Source organism: Cricetulus griseus, chromosome 2 (genome assembly GCF_003668045.3).
Source record: "Cricetulus griseus strain 17A/GY chromosome 2, alternate assembly CriGri-PICRH-1.0, whole genome shotgun sequence".
Taxonomy (NCBI): domain Eukaryota; kingdom Metazoa; phylum Chordata; class Mammalia; order Rodentia; family Cricetidae; genus Cricetulus; species Cricetulus griseus.
Window position 1 is genome coordinate 327,610,885 of NC_048595.1, and position 12,951 is coordinate 327,623,835.

The 12,951-nt window shown below is 40.0% G+C and overlaps 1 protein-coding gene and 1 pseudogene across 2 annotated transcripts in view; both read left to right on the forward strand.

Moving 5' to 3' along the window:
• Positions 1 to 12,951, forward strand: part of Pde4d (phosphodiesterase 4D) — a 1,264,694-nt gene that overhangs the window by 944,449 nt on the left and 307,294 nt on the right. The gene's annotated exons all lie outside the window — the stretch shown is intronic.
• The window catches only part of LOC113834147, a 183,275-nt pseudogene that overhangs the window by 59,646 nt on the left and 110,678 nt on the right, over positions 1 to 12,951 (forward strand).

The following is a 12,951-nucleotide window of genomic DNA, read 5'->3' on the forward strand; positions in this document are numbered from 1 at the left end:
CTCATCCATGTCTGGGAGACTGACTGCTCTGTTCCTTACAGTTCTGCTTCTGCTCACTTCACCATGCTGCTTCTAATTTAATTTCATGTCACACCACTGTCCATGCTAGGTGATCTGAGGGCCTGACTGGTTACTGAGCACTTCTCTCAGAACCTTTAACATCTCAGCAACATGTGAAATATCTGTGAGAAATGGCTAATTTAAAAATGGACCCAAAGGTCTTTGTTCATGACCTTTGAAGGAAATCTATTTAAAACTCATAGTGAGGAAAAACAGCAGCTCTGAAACTCAAGTTTCTATTAACATGTATCCAATTTTATCTGTTCATAACAGTAATTTGTAGTAGTTGCCAGAGAAGTGACGGCTACTACAGGAAATCACTTATAAAAATTCTCATAATTCTATTGCCCAGGGGGAAAAAGTCAATATTTTGGTGCCTATTTTAATTAGTGAATTTTAAGTACTAAATGATTTTCAAGATTCTACTTTTATTGTCCTATTGACAAAGCTTGTGCTGAGCAGCCTTACTGAAGGTTGCAAGCCTACATTCTTCAGTGTTCCTAAGAAGTCAGCTGTCTGCAGATGGGATACTACATAGCTCTCAGCATAGCTTCTTCCAAAAATTGCCAAGTCCCTGCTCTTTCACTGGATCCCTTGGCAATTAGACAACTCCAAACAGGCCGAGCTTATTCAGAGATCACATCTGCAAGCTCATCCCATTGTGGGAGACTGGCCTGGGTTTCCCTTGAGTCTTGTGATGCCTTCCAGTCTCAACCTGCACTTCTAACTGCTGAGACGACACCTAACTGACTTGTACAATAGGAGAACAAAATAGGATTGCTAAACCCATTAGTAGTTAAATGTGAACATTTTTCATTTCTTAAAAAAATAGAATTACATGTTCATAGTTAGCCTAGCATTTATACCACATTCACATAAAATATAACAAAAGTAAAGAAAAATGATATTTACAGAAGCAGTCATTCTCTTTTATTGAAATGTCCCTTGTAGTATGAATTTTTAAGGGATATTTTGTACAATATCAGCAATGGAAAGTTCCCACTCATCCATTACCAAGTCCTTGACTGACTCAGTATTTACCAATAATTTCCCTGTAGCACACAGCTCAAAAAGGATTTTTATCTAAGAAGAAACCTGGAATAAAATCTCAGAGTAGCAGATTTTTAATCACTTAGCTGGATATGGATGTTTAAAATTCATAATCTTTGGGTGTATTTTTATTTTTTTAATTTTTTTATTTAAATTAGAAACAAGTTTGTTTTACATGTCAATCCCAGTTCCCTCTCCCTCCACGCCTCCCCTGCCCCCCACTATCACCCTACCTATCCAATACCATTTCTGCTTCTCAGGGAGAGTGAGGCCTTCCATGGAGGGGTCTTCAGAGTCTGTCATATCCTTTGGGAAAGGGCCTATGCCCTCCTCCATGTGTCTAGGCTGAGGGAATATCCCTTTATGTGAAATGGGATCCCAAAGTCCATTCCTATGCTAGGGATAAGTACTGATCTATTACAAGAGGCCCCATATATTTCCAAGGCCTCCTCACTGACACCCACATTTATGGGGTCTGGATCAGTTCCATGCTGGTTTTCCAGTGATCAGTCTAGGGGCCAAGAGCTCACTCTTGTTCAGTTCAGCTGTGGGTTTCACCAGCGTAGTCTTAACCTCTTTGCTCATCACTCATCCTTCTCTGCATCTGGATTCCGGTTCAGTTCAATGATTAGTTGTGGGTGTCTGCTTCTACTTGCATCAGCTGCTGGATGAAGGTTCCAGGATGGCATATAAGTTAGTCGTCAATCTCATTATCAGGGGAGGGCATTTAAAGTAGCCTCTCCACTGTTGCTTAGATGGTTAGTTGGTATCATCCTAAGTTATAATTGCTTTATTTTTCTAAGAAAACTTTAGGAACTGACATTTTTTGTACTTTACAACACACGGGAGGGGGAGGGGCATGACAGATCATCTTTGCCCATATAAAGTGCAGCCTTTAAAATGGACCCTATAAGAAAGGATGGAAAATTATAAATTATGTTCAACATAAGGTATGATTCACAAGTATTATTAATTTGATATTCTCTTAGTTCCTGTTAACTTGCTGTGATAAAATGCCCATGAGGAAGGCAAGTTAAAAAGAGTTTATTGGAACTTACAGTTCCATATGGTTAGAGCCCACAGGGAACATGGCTGCAGGCCGGACAGCAGGCAGACAGGCTGGCATGACATTGAAACTGTAGCTGAGTGCTCACACCTTGAGACAACAACCACTAGGAGGTATAAAGACTGAGATTGCTAACTGGGAATAGCTGGCATTTTGAAACTTCAAAGTCCACCGGCAGTGACATACCTTCTCCAACAAGGCCACACCCACTAATCTATCCCAAACCATTCTACCAGCTGGGGACTAAATATTCAAACGTTAGCCTATGTGTGTGTGTGGGGGGGGGGATTCTCATCCAAAGCACCATATGTACTATTGTAACACTAGACTTCTAATTACTCAGGTCCATATAATGATTACCTGTTAGAAATAATCTCCCAAAGGAGGTGGAGTTTAAGAGCTAAATTCACTGATACTCCCAGAAAAATTCTTTAACTGATCTGTATTTTTGTATAGTCTCATAGGATTATTTTATAAAATAAGTCTCTATTTTGAACCATTTTATGAATTATTTCATCTCAACAAGTTCTCTGTTCCCCATCAACTCCTGCTTTAGACATCTACTACCCAGCTTATTCTAACCTCTTCTAGTCCTCCTAGCCATACAGAAAGCATGCTTATTGTTGCTTTATTTGCAAAAGCAAGATGTAGGTGTTCAGTTGTGAGCACTATTGATGCTTTTAATTGCTTTGTTTCAGGTGGCGGTGGTGGCAGTGTTTGTGGTGGTGGTGGTGGCAGCAGCGGTGGTGGTAGTGGAAGTGGTGGTGGTGGTTTTTGTGGTGCTGATGATGGTGTAGTACTGTACAGTGCAGAGTTTGCCATCTCATATCTAAGAGATGTTCTCCTGAGGTAGGATTCTGAATTCAAGTGTCTTTGAGGGGCACCAGGTCTCTGTGTCTTCAGCCACTTAGCATTGAACTAAATTCAAGCTGACTGTGAAATAACTTGTGAATGTTTATCTCCCATGCTTTTGCCCAATTAAATGTGCTTTTAAGATAAGTCTGCCAGGAGGCAAGCATTAGTCCTACCCAGGGGCTTGCTTTTACTGTTGGTGATCTGAAAACCTGAGTCTAATATGTTAATAGAAATGGCTCATTCACTAACATTTAGCACAGAGATGGGATGTTCACCAAGGCCCTGCTGCTTACCACTCAGAAGACTAGGAAAGGCACTGAACTTCTCAGAACAAGTAACAATAAAAGGAGCAGTGACATGGGAAACAAAACTCAGAACCTTCCCTGCTGCCTCATTAATAGACTGATTGGTCAAGGTCTGTCCTAAATCTCTTGGGTGATTTTGAAAGAAAGCTAGGAAGCACCCCTCTAAGTTTTGTTTGTCCTGTGATGTATTTTTAAAAATTAGCAAAAATAAGTGATTATATTTGACTCTAAATCAGATGTTCAGATTTCTTTTTTTAGCCTTTGGAAAACTGCAACCATTCATTGGCTCCACAGATTTAAAAAAAAATAGTGTTTCTGTTTCTCTCCCATGTTGAAAATGTAGGGTGATGAGCAGTAGACACAAGGATGATGCTTGTACTCTTCTTCAGCTATTCCTTACAAAGGCTTCCTTCCCAGCCCAGTCTCTGTGGGTCCACTCAGTCTTTGTTTTCATCCCAAGGATGGTACCCAGTCTTTTCCCAGGATTTAGAATTTAAAGAGAGTATGCCCAAAAGAAAAACCATGATCTAGAGATAAGCACAGTGAACTTGTACTCATGCATCTGCCATATATTGACATTGGATAGTGGAAAGTAAATTAAACTCTCAGAGTCTCAGTTTCTCTGTCTATGAAGTGTTGATAATGGTGGGTAGCTGAATTGTCCACCTATGTAAAATTAGGTAACTGTTACATATGGTATCTGTCCTTCCCCTGTGAAAATCTAAAGCTTTCTCCGTGATTTACTGCTTCTTCAGGAGGAGCCTTGTCCAATTCATTCCTTTACTTACTCTCTAGGCAGTAGGTTTTGCAGTGAAAGGGACCATAGTTTTAACCCTGTATCTTCTACCTATTAGTTTTATGTTCATAGGAACAAATTTCTCAGACTTCATAAACCTCCATTTGGTCAGTGATAAAATAGAATAAAAGTAAAAGCCTAGAAATTGATTATTGGGGGTTATAGAACATATATCATGTTCTTCTTACAAAATAGTAGAAATTAGTTACTGAATCTACAATGGTAGGACAAGAACCCAGAGAAAAGTCATTCTGGCATTATGGTGATGTTTGTGTACCACTCAACCGATGCCCACAAAGTATCAGAGTGAAGAGTGGTCTGCAGATATGACAGGCCAACAACAAGGGCTCAAGACTAGGAACGTTTATGACCATCGACTTTATAAACACTGGGTGGAAAAACGGCAAGTCACCAAAACTGAACACATGGGATTGTTGTTATTTAGAGATTGCTGGTATTTGAGTTCTTTTTGTCTTACTCCTGAGGGAGCAATTTTGCTTTCCAGTCCGGTAATTCCAAAAATTGTTTTCTCTTGTTTATTAACATGGCTCTAAAAAGTAGGAAGAAGCCATTTCTGGCCTTATTTTGTATGTAGTCAACTACTGAGGAACATAGTTGGATTTAGTGTTGCAAATGCTTTACCAGTTAGACCACCTGTCTTCCAATCCTATACATTTACAAATAAAAACAGAAAATGGGGATATTCTTGCATTTGAAGCATAGGATTTGAGCAACTGGGAAACATTCCACCAGATGATTTTGGTAGTATCCTTTACCTCTTTGTTTTTTGTTTTTGTTTTTATTCATTCTTTGTAACTAAGACACAGAGGACTTAATTTTACAAATAAAACACTAACCAGGTCCAGACCAGGCTGGTGAAACACACAGAAACAGCTGACCTGAACATCCCGGAACTCTTGCTCCCCAGTCTGATAGCTGGAATACCAGCATGGGACTGATCCAGACCCCAGGAACATGGGTTTCTGTGAGGAAACCTCAGAAATCTATGGGACCTCCTGTAGAAGCCCAGTATTTATCCCTAGCATAGGTGTGGACTTTGGGAGCCCATTCCATATAGAGGAATACTCCCTGAGCCAAGACACATGGGGGTGGGCTTAGGCCCTATCCCAAAGGATACAAAAGACTCTGATGACACCCTATGGAAGGCCTCACTATCCAGGGGGAGCAGAAAAGATATGTGACAGATAAGGTTTTAGTTGGGGGGGGCAGGTAGGGGAGGACGGGTGGGAGAAGGGAACTGGGATTGTCATGTAAAACAATCCTGTTTCTAATTCAAATAAAAAAAAGTTGGAAAAAATAAAAAAAGAAGGGACTTTGAGAGCCCATCCCACGTGAAGGGATGTACTCTCGGTCTGGACACATGGGGGAGGGCCTAGGCCTGGCCCAGGATGATGTGGTGGACTTTGGGGATCCCCGTCAAGGGCCCACCCTGCCTGGGGAGTGGAGGGCAGATGGGGTGGGAGACAGGTGGGAGGGTATGCGGTAAGGGGGAGGGGAGGGGGAGGGAGAAGGTATTGACACGTGAAGCAAGCTTGTTCCTAATTTGAACTAATAAAAAAATTAAGGAAAAAAAATAAAGCTGAATCACATGCATCCTACTCTTGCTTAAGGTAAAAAAGATAACAAGTAGAGAAACAAAATTACCCATCATGGCTAAAGCCTGGTGCGTTTAAAAAAAAATCAAATAGTACTTTGCTTATGAAGGAACCATTTTTAAAGACCATTTTTTTAAAAAACTGAAAATGCTTTTAACAGGATAAAAGTACCTTATACTCCTCTCCTAAAAGCTTACATTGTTAATGGTGGTACCTGGAAAGGGGTGTGTGTGTGTGTGTGTGTGTGTGTGTGTGTGTGTGTGTGTGTGTGTGTGACTTTAATTACCTTTCCTTTCCTGAAAAAAAAAATCAAAACATAAAATAATGAAGTCAGAAAAATCACTGTCACTATTACAACCAAACTACTATTACCAGAATGCCTTAAAGAATTTTATTTTGAAAGAAAACAACATCAGGTAAATGCTCAGGGAAGGGGAAGTTCAAGGAAACAAACATTAGAGCTACAGTTGTGCCCATAATGTGTGACATGACCTTGCTGAGTTTCAATGCCTAACACATCCACTCTGATTACAGGGCCTTTGCAGAGTATAATGGTAATTTATATAAAAGTATCCTAAACACACGAACACATGCACAGGCGTGTACACACACACACACACACACACACACACACACACACACACACACACACACACACACAGAGAGAGAGAGAGAGAGAGAGAGAGAGAGAGAGAGACCTTAACTGCTGAACTATATCTCCAGCCCTTATTCTGACCCTATTTAAGTATTTAGGAGTTTTGTTGCCTTAACATCAAAGGCTTGATGTAATTATCTTTCAAATTCCTAAATCATTTCTATATATGCTTCAGTTAGATGGAGACCTTAAGTAAAGTATTTGACCCACCATCCACAGAGGAATTGATCCTTTATTCTTATATTTAAGCATTCCTTTTGGTTATTGTTTTACATCATGTGCTGTTGACCTCCACATTTCAATGGCAATTTATTTATTTGCATCCTGGGATGTATAAGAGAATAGGGATATATTTACAGCAGTCTTAAGTACAGACCATGCTGTCCTAATGCTCTCAACTGCATTCCAGCACATAAACTAACAGGCCTCCATTTCAGAACATGGAGTTACTGACCTGTAAGTCAGCTGAACTCACATGAGTCTTGGAATGAATATAGCTTATTTCTACAAAGGAAAGTGAAATGCCTGCTGCAAAATAACACTAAGCTTTTCTTTGAATTGCAAAACTTCCATTCACAGATATAAACTATCATTGATTATCATAAGCAACTAATGGAATAAAGCCTCTTATAAACCACAATAACTGGTCTTGAATGGACATTAGTTTCAATAAATGTACCAGAGAGTTATCAAATTTCTATTTGTTACATTCATGCCTTTGCAATTGGTCACTCTGAAAGTGCAGGGTTTTTCTTTTGTTTTTTTGTTTTGTTTTGTTTTGTTGTTGTTTTTGTTTTTGTTTTTCGAGACAGGGTTCCTCTGTGTAGCTTTGGAGCCTATCCTGGCATTCACTCAGGAGACCAGGCTGGCCTTGAACTCACAGAGATCCACCTGACTCCCGAGTGCTGGGATTAAAGGCATGTGCCACCAACGCCCAGCGAAAGTGCAGTTTTTATTATTTTATTTTTTAATTAAAATATGATTAAATCATGTCTCCCCTTGCCTTTCCTCCCTTCAGCTCCTCCAATGACACCTTCCTGTAACCACTCCCAGGGTCCTCTCTCCCCTTCATTCTTTCTCACATTGATGGCCTCTCTTTTTTATTGTTATGCTTATAAAATGCATGAGCTTAGTATAACCTGCTGAGCACCAAGTCTTTCCCTTTTTCCTGTATGTATGTGATTTCATAGCTCACCACTTTGTATTGGACAGCTGAATAAGAGGCTCATCTCAGGGAGGAGAATTTGCCCTCTGCTAGCAGTCATTATTTGCCCATAGTTCTTTGACTGGGCTGGACCCCTCAAGATACTTCCTCCTTTCACATTAATGTATCTATTGCTATTACCAGTATTCAGATATTAAAAACCCAATATTATATTAATACTCTCATCAGAGGTAGCTGCTAGCTATACAGCAAATGGTCACTTCTATCCTTGTAGCTTTGAGTCTTTGACCAACAACTATTTCAAAATGAAGCATTGTCCTGAAACCCTTTATCTGACTGTTCTGGCTTCCTGAGGCAACATATTTCAACATGCCACAGCCCCACCAATGTAACTCTGCTTCTCTGCTCTACTTCACATGCCCTAACCCTCTCCAGTACTGCTCACTCATGACTCAGTATGTAAGTAAATGAATCCATGTGTGCTCATATTTAAATTCTCCCACATCTATACCCATGAGTCTCAGTTTAACTTAGGGTGGCTGGCTCCTCTAAAGGAAATCCCGAGTTTTGGGGTCAGACACCAAAACCCAGATCTGTCACTTGCAGCATCTGGAATCTTGGAACAAACTGGAACAAAACAGGGAGAGACCAAAAAGAAAAAAAAAGTATGCCTTATTTAGAACTCTCATGAATATAAGGTTTAAGTTGCTGCAGGAGGTGGGTGTTTGGAGATTTGGGGCAGGTTAGGAATTGTGGATAACAACTGAATCATCCATCTATTGCGATGACTTTAATCTTTAGTTAGATTTGATTTTTGAGAATTTCATGCATGAATACCTTATGTAAAAATAAGATTTAAAGAAGAAAAGGCTTAGCTTTGTGAAATTCATGCAAATATTTAAAGTTTTCTACTCTCTTTCTACCCTTACACATAGGAAATGAAAGTTGTAAGTTGCTGGCAGGAGCATAACTATAGCGAAGATATGTGCTAGAAAACATGCTGTTTGTTGTGGTTTGAGATTCCAATTGCCTAAACCCTCACATCTGTGGAATAATGGCCAGTCCTTTAAAAAGTATTGAAATTTGCATTTAAAATGTAAATTAAGGAGTGGGTATGATGGTGCATGCCATTAACCCAGTACTTGGGAAGCAGGGTCTCTACGTAGCAAGTTCCAGGACAAGGCTATATAATGAGTGTGCGTGCGTGCCTGTGTGTGTGTGTGTGTGTGTGTGTGTGTGTGTGTGTGTGTATGTGTGTGAACAAAGAAAATAAATTTTACTAGTGAAAATCTACTTGGGAGATTTTATCTGGATTAAAAGATACACTTTATCTTATTATAAATAAAACTGTGGGAGATAAAAATTGACCTCAATGGTCTGTGAGTTAAAGTTGTTGTTACCAAACCTAATGACGTAAGTTCAATACCCACAGCCCATATTGTGGGAAGAGAGAGAACCAACTTCCTCCTACCACTTATCCTCTGTCATGTGTGTGCTGCACGCATACCATGTGTGTACACAAATAAAACTAATGCATTTTTAAATTATAAAAGTGGAACTATGACAACAGGTAATAATTTAGGGCTCAAAAGCTTCTTGTGTGCACCAGACACTAGTGATGCTGTTTCAGCTGCAAAATGTAAAACCTTCTGTAAGGAATAAGATTTCAATTTTTTGTGAGAGATGAAAATATAAGCTCCCTTGGGAATCTCCTGTTTCTGTGTGTTCCTCTTCTCCCTTCATACCCAGCCTCCTCTTCCCACCAGCCCTTCAAGACCCCCCCACCCCACCCCTGCAACCTGAAAAGTCAACAGTTTTCCTACACTGCCTTGCTTTATTATCATACAAAGTCATTCTAAACACAAAGTTGTCCATCTATGTGGCACTGTTACAAGTGGGGCTGCACTGCCTAAAAGCTATCCCTAGGTGGAGACTAATAGACGGATGGGAACAAAGTGACAATTGTGGAATTTCACGCAACAAAAAAAGACAGATGGCCTAGGTCTGGACACCTTTGAATCCTAGGACCTGCCTTCCTAGTATGAAATAGAAATGCTTATCTAAAAGTACAAAGGCCATTTGTTAGTAAATAAAATATTGCAGGTTGATTCCGGAAGTGCTTGCTCAGATTGGAACTCTGAGCTGCAAGGTTGTTGATGTGCCATGCAGCTATCGCTCACCTACTCTCTTAGAGTGTACCAGCCAAGTACCAAAGACATGCAACTGTCCAAAGGTTCTGTATTGCACATCTCCAAAGCATGTAGCTTTTCCAGAATCTCCCTACTGGGTCAGATGCTGTTGTGAAAATAAGCATCTTGTTTAATGTCTTAATCCTTTTGTCAGAAATTATGTGACCAATTTGGTTTATAGGAATGAGTGTTAGGTGGATTTAAATTTGACAGGCATGGAGATAGTCCCTTAGGGCAGTTGGTCAATTTTGTCCAGCCCCGAGGGGGTTAACCTCCTTCCAGAGTTCTACAAGCTTCTCTAATCTTATCCTGGACCAGTGGAGCTCTGCCTTGTTTTACAATAGAGGTCACAGGCAGGGCAGTGCTTAGACAGGGACTGATGGAATTATGCTGTGTTGTCAACATTAAATACCACTGACTTGTGAGAGGTGATGACGACACCAGGGTCCCTTGACTCCTTGAGTACATCTTGAAATATAGGTCTCCCTGCCACACGCTGGACTCATAAACCATGCAACCGAACTCTGTTCTGCACTCATCATTTATTTGTCTCGAAAGAAAGTTGTTTTAAGGGATTTATTCAAGAGTGAAGAACTGTTTCTAGGAAACAGAAAACAGACAAGACATTGATCTCCGTTGTCAAAGTCACTTATAACTCACTATGCAAGGTGACTCAGTGGCATGTCTTTGAGGGAGAAGTTGCCAGAGGCACTGAAAGTGATCTGGCTGTTTTCTTCTCACACTGACTGACTGGTAGGGAGGTGATGGTTTTTAACAATTATTAAATCTTTGTGGAAGGCTTGCTAATAGTGACATTCATCCATGTATCTGAAGAGAATTTGGAATCAGGAACATGATTTTGGTAGCTAATGTAATACTCCTTTTCCAGTTTCTCAGTCATGGGTATGTGTTTACTTTTTTCTCTCATGACACCCTCTGGTCACTTTTTTTTTTTTAATGTTCACACCTAATATGAAGGCAACCCATTTGAATCATACCTACTGGCTTGTGTGTCTACTTGTGTGTGGAGGGGATGATAGGCTTTTCAGGAGTTGCGTGTGGCTCTGCTCTTTAATCTGGTCTGCATTTAAAAGCAAAATTTCAAGGGAGTGTTTCTCACATTCATAATGAGAGAAAGTCTGGGTGAAGCAAGCTCTGTCACAAAGGGCAAGTGTCACACAGCAGGAAGTGCTGGCCACCCTTTCCAGCCCTGCCTCAGCCAGCCTGCCACCTCTCTGTCAGCACATACCACCACACTGAAGAAATGCCCTCATTCAGCCACAAGTGCCTCTTGCAGCTTGGAGGGCTCTCCCGCCCCAGGGTCCTGTACTTGCTCTGACTTTCAGCTGTTCCTGTGGATCTTGGCACCCTCTTTACAAATGGCTTTTGTTTGGGATCCACTGGGAGTCACAGTGCCAGGACCATCTCCACGTACTAGAACAAGATTGCGTTTCTCAAAGTCCTACAGGTATGGCAATTTCCTTTGGTAGCAGGGGAGGTATTTTCGTCTGCTGTAGGCTCCTTGTGAGTAAGCTTTGTCCGTCTACTTAATTCACAAGGTTGGTTTAATTGTCAGCATTTGAAATAGGAGCTGAGTTATTGTAAACATTCAAAATAGTCAGGGGTGTGTGGGAACCTCCTGAAGTCGAAGGAAATTGCCTAACTCTCAGAGCTCATTCTGAGAGGTGAGGGTGAACTTTGCAAAGCATCCCTGTTAGAGGGCTTGGATCTAGAAAAGAAGCAAGTGTGTTCATTTGCCTAATCAATGAGTATCTTTGAAAAACAGCCTTGCCAAACTGAAAGATAATTCTCTAACTACTAGGAACAATGCCAGATTTAATGAAATCAGCAAACAACAGCAACAAAACCAGAGAAGTGTAATTTACAGGGTAAAACCCACATTGAAAAGCTGAAGCAAACTCTGCTGTCCACATGGTGATTCACTTTCAAACTTGACCCAAAGAATGAGATGGCATAAATTCCAAATTAGTATTTTATTTAATCTGGTATTTCTAATGATTTGTCTGGAAATCATATGAACACTCTCAACCACATGCCCACTACAAATTGTCAACTTTGTTCTCCAGTGAAGGTTAGTTAATTTTAACCAAATACCTGGCTGTACTGCTGGGAAGCAAAGGCAGCAACAGTAAACAAAAGTGAAATTGTTTGCATACTCTTAAAAATGGATCTTTGTTATTTAAGTCAGCTATAAAAAATTTAGAAAGTGACAAGCTTATAGAAAAATATGCACTATTTTTGAGTTAAATCATTTTCTACACTGTCCACAGGGGGGAAACTTTTAAGTGTGGATTAAAATATTAATGACTTATTTGCTTAAAACCAGAAAAGAAAAATTTGTCCTAGGTTTTTTTTTTGTGAACTATAAAAGTCAGAGAAAGCAAATTACAAAGATCTAGTACTAAATCTGTAGGCAAACATTGACAAGGGATAATGGGATTCCTTGAAAATTGTGTAGGTAGTGCTTTCACTAACTTCCATTAAGAAAAACAAAACACAAGCATTTGTCTTAATGATGTGAATGTATTGAGGCATTTGGTTGAGTGTTAGAAACCATGCGCCCATGATAACTTTGTGTCAAGGAATGTGACTTTCTTGCTTATTACTAGCATCCTACACTCGTTATTGGTCATTACATGCTCAGCTCTTATTATCACAGTCTCGAACATTATTGTTCATGTGTCCAAGATGAATGGCTTCCAGGTTTTTCTCACATTTCAGACTAAAAAGCAAGTTGTTTATCACCGTAGACGTCTACCTGCTGAGTACATAGAATGGGAGAAAGCCGTGACTCAGTAAACTGAAGAATCTGAGAAATGTTTTTTTTTTAAATGCAGAGTTGAAGTTATACTTGGTTTATAAATAATTTATGAAATGTGCCCTTTTTGTCTATCAAAGACAGGCATTTCCTAGGTCAAGCTCTGGTCCTTACTAAACACATATCGTGGTGTAAGTAAGTGAAGAAGGATTCTCCATTATCTATGTGCCACACTTTAGTTCTTGCATGCTTCATTTGCAATAAATTGGAGGTTGACGATAGTGTCTCTGATAGCCATCAAGGGCCAGTCCCTCTGGGAAACCTGAGCAATTCTTCACTCATGCATTTCTTCTTGATTTGAATCAATACTTTGCACAATGACGAATTGAACTTTTATATTCACTGTGTTAGTTGT